Below are 12,374 nucleotides of genomic sequence, written 5' to 3'. Positions count from 1 at the left end.
CGCGTTTTGATAAACATAGCAAGGGAGGTTAGCTCTTAGCTTTGAATCTCCCACTCCTGAACATATTCAGGCAATTATGTATAGACCTATCGGATTTTAAGTCTCATGGACAACCAGCATTCGAATAAAATCCCTTTGCACAATTTCTTACTTGGCAGTCTTGGGTCAGGGTTTCCAGGAATGTTTGTTTCCAAAGGGAGAGCCCAGGGAGAGAGGCGGCCATTACTGCAGGAAGCGAACTCCTGGGGTTGGTTGTGGCAGAGGTCTGTAATTACTTGTGCAAGGAAGGAATAAAGAAAAAAAAAGAGCGAAAGAGACACTTCCCTCCTAGTGGTCCAGTGGTTAAGACTCCTAGCTTCCACTGCAAGGGGCTTGGGTTCAATCCCTGGCTGGGGAACTAAGATCCCACATGCTGTGGGTGGCACAGCCAAAAATAAAAAAAAGGAGAGACCTCAAAAATAGTACATGGGAAAAATATCACTGTCAGGCATTTGAGAAGGTCAAATTGGCCCAACAGAGGAAATAGATAAGCCTGAAATTCAACACTCTGGAGAAAACTTTGGTCATTGAAAGCTGGACAAAGTTGACGTTTGGAACAAATTCTAATCTGATCTAATTTGATGAACCCGTTCAGCAGTGGATGTCAAAGGGTAGAGATGTGGACTCAGGCTGCCATAGTATTCTGTGGGAGAACCAGGAGAGAGGAGCTTTAGGACAGCTCATCCAAAGTTCACATTTCCCAGGGACTTCCCTGGTGGTCCGATGGTTAAGAGTCTGCCTTCCGATGCAGGGGACACAGGTTCGCTCCCTGGTGGGGAACTGATGCCTCGGGGCAACAGGCCTCAAGAGTCCATATGCCACAAATGGGGAAAAGCTGCAAGGAAGACCCAGAGTAGCCAAAAACACAAAGTTTACATTTCCCAGTCCATCGTTCACTCCTGGTGCAGCGTCAAGGATGCTCACTCCACAGGTTGGGAAACCAGAACCATGGCCATGAGTCAGTTCCACCCCAGACTGGAAAATAAAATCAGTACACATTTTAGTTATATCTAAAAACCAAACTGCTTTTTCCACTATAATTGCCATTATAATTGAATAGACTCATCTCCACAGTCAAGTCCGGTTACCCAGGCTTAAGAGACTGGCTGGCCTTAAAGGAAAAGACTGTGTTAGTTTTATCCAGAAGAGTCAGCTGATTATTCAACAGTGCTTGTTGGTTTCCTTCTCATTCACTCATAAGTGGCTTCAGGAAGGTATCAGTCATCAGGATTTTCAGCATCATTGTCATCAGTGCCACATCTATGCAATAATTATAGTAATAATAGCTAATACATTTATGGAATATTTACTATGTGCTGAGCATTTTCTAAGCCATATATACACTCATGTAATCCTTAGCACAAGTCCTAACGTATGACTTAGCACCATTGCTCCAGTTTACAGATGAGGAAACTGAGGCCCAGAGAGCCTCCTTATTGTTTAAGGTCACACAGCGATGAAATAGCAGAGCCAGGATTCAACACAGGGGCTATGACTATGTAACCCAAGCACTTAACCTCCAGATTATGTAACAAAGGGCACCAAGCAGGGAACTTAGTGAAGCGAGGCAAACAGAGTTGTTCTCAAGGTTTGGGGAGTTACAGAGTCTTTGGAGAAGCTATAACCTTCAGAAAAATATATAAACACATATTTACAAATTTCCAGAGGACATCCCCTACTCCTGCAGGACCACATGTTGAGCTTTAGGACTCAATCCCAGGTTAAGAAAGCCTGCTCCAGACACTAGTTGCTTCAAAGTATACAGTGGTTATTGCTACCAAAAGACAAAAGGATTATTTAAAAGCTAATGGCTCCAGGGACTTCCCCGGTGGTCCAGTAGTTAAGACTCTGACCTTCTATTGCTAGGGGTTTGATCCCTTGTCAGGGAGCAAAGATCTCACATGCCACGTGGCAAAAATAAGCTAATGGCTCTGTGAATTGTAAACTCAGCAATAGTCAGACAATAAGCCTGACACTCCCACCACGTCACCAAGTCCAAGAACTGGCTATTTTTAAATAACAAAGTTCAAGGCTTTTCATCAGCTGCCAAATAATTTCGAAATGGAAGAGCAGATCACTGCAATTTTTAGCATAGAACGTGATGCCTGGCCTGCATTGAGTCCTCAACAGGTGTAGACAGAGAGAAGAAAAGCAGACAAGGAAGACACAGCGAACTTGACGCTTCTTAGTGCTGAACCCAATGTGATTTCAAAAATATCATTCAACTTTTCTTTCTTTGTATCTTTTTTTTCATTCCACTTCTTTTTAATGGCATTCACTTGTTTGTTCACTTATATTCTAGACTCATTGAGTATTTCCTTTGAAACAACGATGCTAGGGCCTCAAGGCTGCAAATTTAAAAGTTACTGTGGGGGCTGCCCTGGTGGTCCAGTGGTTAGGACTTGGTGTTTTCACTGCCAAGGGCCTGGTTCAATTCCTGGTCAGGAAAATAAGGTCCCACAAGCCTTTGAGCCAAAAAAAATTTTTTCAAGAAAAAAATAAAGAAAAGTTACAGTGGAGCAAACACAGCACAAATGTGAAATAGGAGGAATGCCAGTTGTCATGTGACAAACAAAACCAGCTATTAAAGAAGCATATCAAGGAACTGTTTTTGTTGTTGTTTAGTCACTAAGCTGCGTCCAAGTCTTTGGGACTCCCTGGACTACAGCCTGCAAGGCTCCTCTGTCCACGGGATTTCCCAGGAAAGAATACTGCAGTGGATTGCCATTTCCTTCTCCAGGGAATCTTTCCGACCCAGGGACCGAACTGGCGTCTCCTGCATTGGTAGGTGGGTTCCTTACCACTGAGCCACCTGAGATTTGAGTGACATAATGATCTCATGTACAGCAATGCTCATGGGCCAGCCTCTAAATGGCAAGAGGACTGGAGACCACAGAACTATGAGTCAGAGGAGAATGGATATATACGGTATGGTATGTACGTACGTTGTAATACTATGCGTCACTAAAAGGAATAAACTCCATCCACACAGATCTCAAAAACACATGGGCTAACACCAAGTTGCGGAAGAACATGAAAGGTAAAATCACACTGATCTGAATTAAAGAGAAAAACGTGTAGGATGGAGAGACAGAGGGAATAGGACTGAGAGCACCGGGTAAAGGGATTTTTAGACATTAGACATTTGTAATGTTTTATTTCTTTGCAGGAAAAAAAGACAACCCACATAGGACAAAGGTATAACGGTTATAAATCTTGGGCTGTGAGAACAATGGTGTTGGTTATATTGTTCATGTTTTATATACTATTATCTGTGCTTAAATTTTTAAAACACCTTCTAAATTTCTGAAGATTTTACACATATATTTTATAAGAATTACAGAATCTGAAGAACAATGTACAATTTTGGCTAATATCATCTGAGTTGTGTAAATAATCCTGCTAAGACATGAGGTTTACTGGGGCTGTGCCCCAGCTCCATGGAGTTGGCCCCACCAAGTCTGCTCTGCATTCTATCCTTCCTAGATTCTGACGAAGTGGTCACACGAGTTCAGATCTTCTGTCCTCACAAATTTAACTCCACCGTGAAATTCAGGGTAAGTTATAAGGAGCATTCTGTTTGAAGTAATAATGTCATGAATTAAGGAGAAATGTTTCTCTTGCATTTATCTTTGCTGTTTACCATGTCACCAGCGTCTGGTAGGAGTGGCTTCTGTTTGAGAGATACAGCTTTGTGGGCAAGGCTGCAGCCAGATAAGAAGCGGACCTTTCTCCGGGCGCCGGGTGTCGTGGCTGACCTGGACTCCTGACGCAGAATGCTCTTCCCCAGGGAGTACATCTGATAACCCACCAGCCTCACATGGTGAGAAAAGAGTGTATGTAGCTGAAGTGAGGACACTAAATGAGTAAACTCTTTTGGAAAAGACCCTGATGCTGGGAAAGATTGAGGCCAAGAGGCGAAGGGGGCGACAGAGGATGAGATGATTCGATGACATCACTGACTCAATGGACATGAGTTTGAAGCTCCAGGAGATAATGGAGGACAGGGAAGCCTGGCGTGCTGCAGTCCGTGGGGTTGCTCAAAGAGTCAGACAGCGACTGAACAACAACAAAAGTCTTTTCAAGTGAGATGTAAATTATGTCATCTCTTTAGGGAAATGTGTAGTGAGAGGGATACATTAGGAGTTTGAGATTAACATATACACACTCATATATAAAATAGATAACCAGCAAGGACCTACTATATAGCACGGGGAACTCTACTCAATATTCAGTAATAACCTATACAGAAAAAAACCTATTCTTTTCCCATACACACACACACACACACACACACACACACACAGACATATAACTGAATCACTTTGCTGTACACCTGAAAACAACACAACGTTGTACATCACCTATACTCCAATATTAAAGAAAAAATTAAATTAAAAAATAAATTATGTTATCTCTTCAATTAATGGAAGGAAGTCTAAACTTCTAGTGATTTTAGATTTTATGGTCAGAATATACATGGTGGGACTTCTTTGGGGGTCCAGAGCCTAAGACTCTGCATTCACTGCAAGGGACACAGGTTTGATCTGGGGTCCAGAAACTAAGATCCCACCTGCCATAGGGCATCAGTTCAGTTCAGTTCAGACACTCAGTCGTGTCCAACTCTTTGTGACCCCATGAATCACAGCACGCCAGGCCTCCCTGTCCATCACCAACTCCCGGAGTTCACCCAAACTCATGTCCATTGACTCAGTGATGCCATCCAGCCATCTCATCCTCTGTCGTCCCCTTCTCCTCCTGCCCCCAATCCCTCCCAGCATCAGAGTCTTTTCCAATGAGTCAACTCTTCGCATGAGGTGGCCAAACTATTGGAGTTTCATCTTTAGCATCAGTCCTTCCAATGAACACCCAGGACTGATCTCCTTTAGGATGGACTGGTTGGATCTCCTTGCAGCCCAAGGGACTCTCAAGAGTCTTCTCCAACACCACAGTTCAAAAGCATCAATTCTTCAGTGCTCAGCCTTCTTCACAGTCCAACTTTCACATCTATACATGACTATTGGAAAAACCATAGCCTTGACTAGACGGACCTTTGTTGGCAAAGTAATGTCTCTGCTTTTCAATATGCTATCTAGGTTGGTCATAACTTTCCTTCCAAGGAGTAAGTGTCTTTTAATTTCATGGCTGCAGTCACCATCTGCAGTGATTTTGGAGCCCAGAAAAATAAAGTCTGACACTGTTTCCCCATCTATTTCCCATGAAGTGATGGGACCGGATGCCATGATCTTAGTTTTCTGAATGTTGAGCTCTTTAAGCCAACTTTTTCACTCTCCTCTTTCACTTTCATCAAGAGGCTTTTGAGTTCCTCTTCACTTTCTGCCATGAGGGTGGTGTTATCTGCATATCTGAGGTCATTGACATTTCTCCCAACAATCTTGATTCCAGCTTGTGCTTCTTCCAGCCCAGCGTTTCTCATGATGTACTCTGCATATAAGTTAAATAAGCAGGGTGACAATATACAGCCTTGACGTACTCCTTTTCCTATTTGGAACCATGGGGCATAGCCCCCCAGTAAAGAGTATACGTGGTGAATCAATGACTAAATCATTGGGATTTCCTCCATTGACTAGCTTTGTAAGACGTGTCCTGTTGATGTGAGGATGGGAGGGTGAGAACAGAGGAGACTGGAGGAGGGAAGGGTGCAGCCCGTGGGGCCGTGCAGATGGCTGCCTACAGTGACACAGGGTTCAACACTCAGAGCCAAAAGCCAAGGAAGAGAAGTTGATGACTTCTGGTTCCCCCAGGTGAAGACGCCTCTGCCCCGCAACAGGCTCTCCAGGGAAAACAGTGGAGGGGCCTGCACCCCTTCTTCCTCGTTTCACTCTCACCCCTCCAGGAGCTGGTCCTCTTCCAACCTCAGAGTCTCAGCCCTCAGAAAGGTGTGTGACTTTAGCACCTGCCTTTCTGCGTTTTTCCAGAAAGAGAGTCAGACTGGAGTGCGGGAGATGTGAAAGAGGCCAAGTGTCCCCTTCCAGCCTGAGTCCCGGAGCTAATGCAAGGCTGCAGTGAGCCCTGCGTTCTCCTTTCCTTTTTCTTTAAAAAAAAAAAAAAAATGTATTTACTTATTTATTTGGCTGCACTGGGCCCTAGCTCCAGCACTCAGTCACGGCCTGTGGGATCTAGTTCTCTGACCAGGGATAGAACCCAGGCCCCCTGCATTGGGAGCTCGAAGTCTTAACTGCTGGACCAGCAAGGAAGTGCTGAGTCCTTCTTCTAACAGCAGGAGAAACAAACTGTGTTGATGGGTTCTTTGGTCTGGGAAAGGGTAGTATCCCAACAGAAGCTTAGGATGTTTCTGACAAATTATTAGAGATCATTTGATACAGAAAAACCCCAAAACAAAAACGTGTCAAGAATTTCAGTTGAACCCACTTATTATTATAGTCCATTTTCCCTAGCTCCTCTTTGGCAGCCAAATAAACTGTAGTTGAAGTGAAAGGTCTTTGAGGACGAAGATCAGATTAGGGTTATTTCAGCTATTTCCCAACTGTCTGGAGGTGTTTCCGTTTCTCCCTGGTCTGAGTCTGATGGCAATGTTCCCGGCCATCACAGACCCCATAGCGCTGAGTGAGAGGCTTAGGGACCAGAACACAGGCCTCAACAGGCACCCCGAGGGGCCCTCTCATTGGTGGAGGCCATGTGGGGTGACAGGCCACTGCCACTCAGACGGTTATTTCAAAATCAAGAACAGGGAGAAGTAGGACCAGCCGGGTTGGGCCATCCCCACATAAAGTTACAAAACCAACATTGGGCTGGCGTCAGGCATCCGAGGTATGTCTTCCAGATCCCCGATTCCCTCTGCCCTAGACTCCCTCTACCCTACTTCTGCTCCCCGTCCAAAGGTCGGGGCTCGCCCTAATGCCTGAAGTTGCAGATAGACTCGCTCACGTGGATTGTGACGCTGTCTTTGGACACAAAGCCAACTGGGCACTGGCGGAAAGGTCAGATAGCAGTGAGATGCTGTTCTCGGAGGGAGAGTAGTCTTTTCTTTCCTGTTGTTAACATTTGGTTGTTTCTTTGGCCACACAGGAGTCTTCGTCATAGCATAAGGGGTCTTTAGTTGAGGCCTGTGAGGATCTGGTTCCCTGACCAGGGACTGAACCCAGGCCCCCTGAATTGGGAGTGCAGTGTCTTGGCCACAGGACCACCAGGGAAGTCCCGGGACAGTAGTCTTGAATCAAGATCTTATTTTCCCTGTCCAGGGTTTGAACCTAGCCACCAGCCCACCAGGAGCTAGAGGCTAGAAGCAAAGTTCCTTGATTCTTACCCCTTCTGAAACTAAGAATGTTTCAAGGAGGCAAAGCTGTAAAACAAATACAAAGTTTATTATTAGGGACACAGCATATACATGGGAGAGCGCACAGTGGAACAGTTTATTCTTTTCTGTCAGAGGCAAGGCAGAGACACACACCCAGGCAGGAGTGTGGGCATCCTGAATAAGGAGCGCAGTAGAGAGGTGACACAACAGTTTGTATCGGTCAGTCCTTGCAGGTTTTTGCCAACATGTGGCCAATTAACTTGTTTCTTTCTCCATACCTGACTGGTCCTAGGACCCTCGTCAAGATGCATGCGCAACCGTTTTCTAAGATGGATCCCGCCACAGAGGCCTATGGGTGCATGTCCAGACTTATTATGGGATGGGAGCCCCTCCCTTTCCCACCCCCAAGAAGCCTTCCTGTACATGTGCAGACAGGGAAGTCTTCCTTGACCTCAGCCATGGGCACTTCTTCTCTGTGCTTTAGCAGAGCTCAGTTTCTGCCACTAGCTTTGTCCTTGGAGTGTCTAGGTGAGAACAAAGCTACGACTTTATTCCACTTGATGAACGCCAGGTGTCCAGCCCAGGGGTCCATCTACCTCCTACCTTGATGCCAGCCTGGGAGGAAGGGCAGCTGTGGGGGGGACTTGTGGGGGAGGGGCTCTCCGCTGCAGCTCTGATCTCTAGGCCAGAAAACAGTGGGTTGTTCCCGCTCTGTGGGGAGGAGCCTGAAGAAGACTCACTGGACCTTTCTTTGTTGCTTTTAGTTTGGTTTTGTTGTTTTATTAGTTTTACATCTACATGTTGTTATGCTGTTGTTCAGTCACACAGTTGTATCCGACTCTGCAACCCCATGGACTGCAGCATGCCAGGCTTCCCTGTCCTTCACTTCACAGAGCTCTAACTCGTGTCCATTGAGTCGATGATGCCATCCAACCATCTCATCCTCTGTCATCCCCTTCTCCTCCTGACTTCAATCTTTCCCAGCATCAGGGGCTTTTCCAGTGAGTCAGCTCTTCACATCAGGTGGTCAAAGGATTGGAGCTTCAGTTTCAGGGTCAGTCCTTCCAATGAATATTCAGGGTTGATTTCCTTTAGGATTGACTGGTTCGATCTTCTTGCAGTCCAAGGGACTCTCAAGAGTCTTCTCCAACAACTTAGTTTGAAAGCGTCAATTCTTGGGCACTCAGCCTTCTTTCTGGCCCAACTCTCACATCCATACATGACTACTGGAAAAACCATAGCTTTGACTGTATAGACTTTTGTCGGCAATGATATCTCTGCTTTTTAATATGCTATCTAGGTTTGTCATGTTGGATATGTGTTATAGTAACATATATTTGTGTGTGTATATCTATATATTTATATATGAATGTCAAAGTTGCATTTCACACTCTTGTCAGAAAATTTATAGGAAAAAAAAATATGAACTTGTTTGGTTAAAGATCATGAGGCAACACACTGGTTACATCCTGCACCTTTGAAAGTCAGTTAAGCCAGATAGGCTTCCCTTGGTGGCTCAATAGTAAGGAATCTGCCTGCAATGCAGGAGGTGCAGTTTTGAGCCCTGGGTTCAGAAGATCCCCTGGAGAAGGAAATGGCAACCCACTCCAGTATTCTTGCCTGGAAGATCCCCTGGACAGAGGTGTCAGGCAGGCTACAGTCCATGGGGTCGCACAGAGTTGAGCACGACTGAGGGATGAGCATGCAGGCTCACGAGATAACATTTACCATTTTAACCGTCTATACGTGCATAGCTTGGCTACACCAGGGACACTCACAGGCTTTTACAGCCGTCACCACCGTCTGCCCCCAGGGCCTTTTCATCGTCTCGAAACTGAAACTGTGTCCACATGAAGCACCAGCTTCCCCGACCTCAGCGCCGGGACCTCCATCCACTTTCTGCCTTTGTGAAGGTGACTCCTCTGGGGACCCGGGAGAGGCGGACTCCCTCAGACCTGTCCTGCTGGGACTGCCTTCTCAGCACAGTCGCTGCAGGGATCCTCTGTGTTGTGAGTTCACAGCTCGTCTTCCATCAGCTCGACTCTTTTGTTTTCCTGCTGGGGACTCTGACACTGAAAACAGACAACCAACTAAGTGTGCTTGGCCCAGGGGCTTCCCTCTCACCACCCTAAGGTATACTTAAATACCTTTGCCAGGGTGGACATTTTCCAGTGTTTTTTCCTGCCTGTCCACCTCATGATTGGAGTGTTAACAGCTACTCCTGAGAATTTCCTGGTGGTCTAGTGGTTAGGACTCTGTGCTTCCACTTCAGGGGGCACGGGTTCCATCCCTGGCTGGGGAACTGAGACCCCATCTGCCGTACAGTGCGGCCAAAAAATAAAAGAAAACAAAAAATCAGCTGCTCGATGCTCTCACTGCTAAGGGCTTCCCAGGTGGCGCTAGTGGTGAAGAACGCACCTGCTAATGCGAGAGGCATAAGAGATGCGGGTTCCATGCCCGGGTTGGGAGGATCCCCTGGAGGAGGGCAAGGCAACCCACTCCAGTATTCTTGCCTGGAAAGTCCCAAGGACAAAGGAGACTTGCAGGTTACAGTCCATAGGGTCGAAAAGAGCTGGACGCAACTGAAGTGACTTAGCACACATGGCTCTCAGTAGGACCCGAGCTGTGACTATGAGGATGGAGGGCCGGAACTGTCTTCCCCCATCAGGAACCCGAGGAGGGCAGGCCTCTGCTCACCTTCCTCTCCAAGTACAACAGGCTCTTAAAACGTGCTGTTTGTTTGCTTGCTCTTTGTAATTATTCTTTGTAAGTAGTATGCTCAAATGGTTAAATACACACACAGGAGCAGCGTGTGGTGAAAATAAGCCCCTCCCCACCCCGAGCTCACATCCTGGTCCCCTCCCAGCCGTCGTCTGTCCAGAGACGTTCACAGGTAACAAGCACGTGGGTGTCTTTTTACACGAAAGATTTCACCTCATGCCCAATGCTCTGAATTGTGCTCTTTGAAAAAGTACATAAAAGTCAGCGTGTATTATGAAAAGCTCCCACCACCCAGCGCTGATAAAAACTCATCTTTGCTGTTTCCTTTTTTCCCTTATATAAAAGAAGTAAAATGTTACAGATAAAGTTGAAATATGCTGTAACCTTCACAGACAATCCTCTTCTCAGCTCCTTACCCCAGAGCTGAACACTGTCACTTATTTCTTTCAGTAATTTTGTATGTTTCACATGCAAATTTATATATGGCTGTGAACAACAGGTAGTATCACTTTGTGTGATTTTCCAGTTCACATAATAACCATGTTTAATACCCATTCCCACTGACAGGCACTTAGGTTCTTTCAGACTTTTACTCCCCAGATAATGCCACAGGAAACTTCTTGCACATACATTTTTGTACACACATGTGAACATATGAATAGGATAAACTTGTAGAAGTGCCGTCACTGGATCAAAGCATACGAGCATTTTATTTTTAGTTTACTTTTCAAATTTTAATTTATATTAATTTGTTTATTTTTGGCAACCCCAGCACATGTAGGATCTTAGTTTCCCATCCAGGAACTGAACCTATTGCCCTCTTCACTGGAAGCATAGAGTCTTAACAACTGTGCCACCATGGAAATCCCAGGATATGTGCCTTTTACATTTTGATAGATTGTTCTGAGGAAGTGGTGCTACTTTTTGCTCCCAGTAGCAATGCATGGAGGACCTGTTCCTTCCCTTCATCTCCCACACAGCAGCACATCAAATTTGCTCATCTTTACTCATCAAAAGGATGAGGAACCAGAGATCGAATTGCCAACATCTGCTGGATCATGGGAAAAACAAGAGAGTTCCAGAAAAACATCTATTTCTGCTTTACTGACTATGCCAAAGCCTTTGACTGTGTGGATCACAATAAATTGTGGAAAATTCTGAAAGAGATGGGAATACCAGACCACCTGACTTGCCTCTTGAGAAATCTGTACACAGGTCAGGAAGCAACGGTTAGAACTGGACATGGAACAACAGACTGGTTCCAAATAGGAAAAGGAGTACGTCAAGGCTGTATATTGTCACCCTGCTTATTTAACTTCTATGCAGAGTACATCATGAGAAATGCTGGACTGGAAGAAACACAAGCTGGAATCAAGATTGCTGGGAGAAATACCAATGACCTCAGATATGCAGATGAAACCACCTTTATGGCAGAAAGTGAAGAGGAACTCAAAAGCCTCTTGATGAAAGTGAAAGTGGAGAGTGAAAAAGTTGGCTTAAAGCTCAACACTCAGAAAACGAAGATCATGGCATCCGGTCCCATCACTTCATGGGAAATAGATGGGGAAACAGTGGAAACAGTGTCAGACTTTATTTTTGGGGGGCTCCAAAATCACTGCAGATGGTGACTGCAGCCATGAAATTAAAAGACGCTTACTCCTTGGAAGGAAAGTTATGACCAAACTAGATAGCATATTCAAAAGTAGAGATATTACTTTGCCAACAAAGGTCCGTCTAGTCAAGGCTACGGTTTTTCCAGTGGTCATGTATGGATGTGAGAGTTGGACTGTGAAGAAGGCTGAGCGCCGAAGAATTGATGCTTTTGAACTGTGGTGTTGGAGAAGACCCTTGAGAGTCCCTTGGACTGCAAGGAGATCCAACCAGTCCATTCTGAAGGAGATCAACCCTGGGTGTTCTTTGGAAGGAATGATGCTAAAGCTGAAACTGCAATACTTTGGCCACCTCATACGAAGAGTTGACTCATTGGAAAAGACTCTGATGCTGGGAGGGATTGGGGGCAGGAGGAGAAGGGGACGACAGAGGATGAGATGGCTGGATGGCATCACTGACTCAATGGATGTGAGTCTGAGTGAATTCCAGGAGTTGGTGATGGACAGGGAGGCCTGGCATGCTGCAATTCATGGGGTCACAAAGAGTCGGACACAACTGAGTGACTGAGCTGAACTGAACTGACTCATCTATTAAGGATTTCCCAGGGAGTTCAGTGGTAAAGAATCTACCTGCCAATACCAGAGACATGAATTCTATCCCTGGGTTGGGAAGATCCCCTGGAGAGGGCAACCCACCCCAGTATTCTTGCCCGGAGAATCTGATG

This window comes from Bos grunniens, chromosome 5 (assembly GCF_055505025.1).
Source record: "Bos grunniens cultivar Pamir isolate PY7600 chromosome 5, Bosgru_T2T1.0, whole genome shotgun sequence".
In the NCBI taxonomy this organism is placed as follows: domain Eukaryota; kingdom Metazoa; phylum Chordata; class Mammalia; order Artiodactyla; family Bovidae; genus Bos; species Bos grunniens.
Note: the sequence above shows the minus strand (reverse complement) of the source record.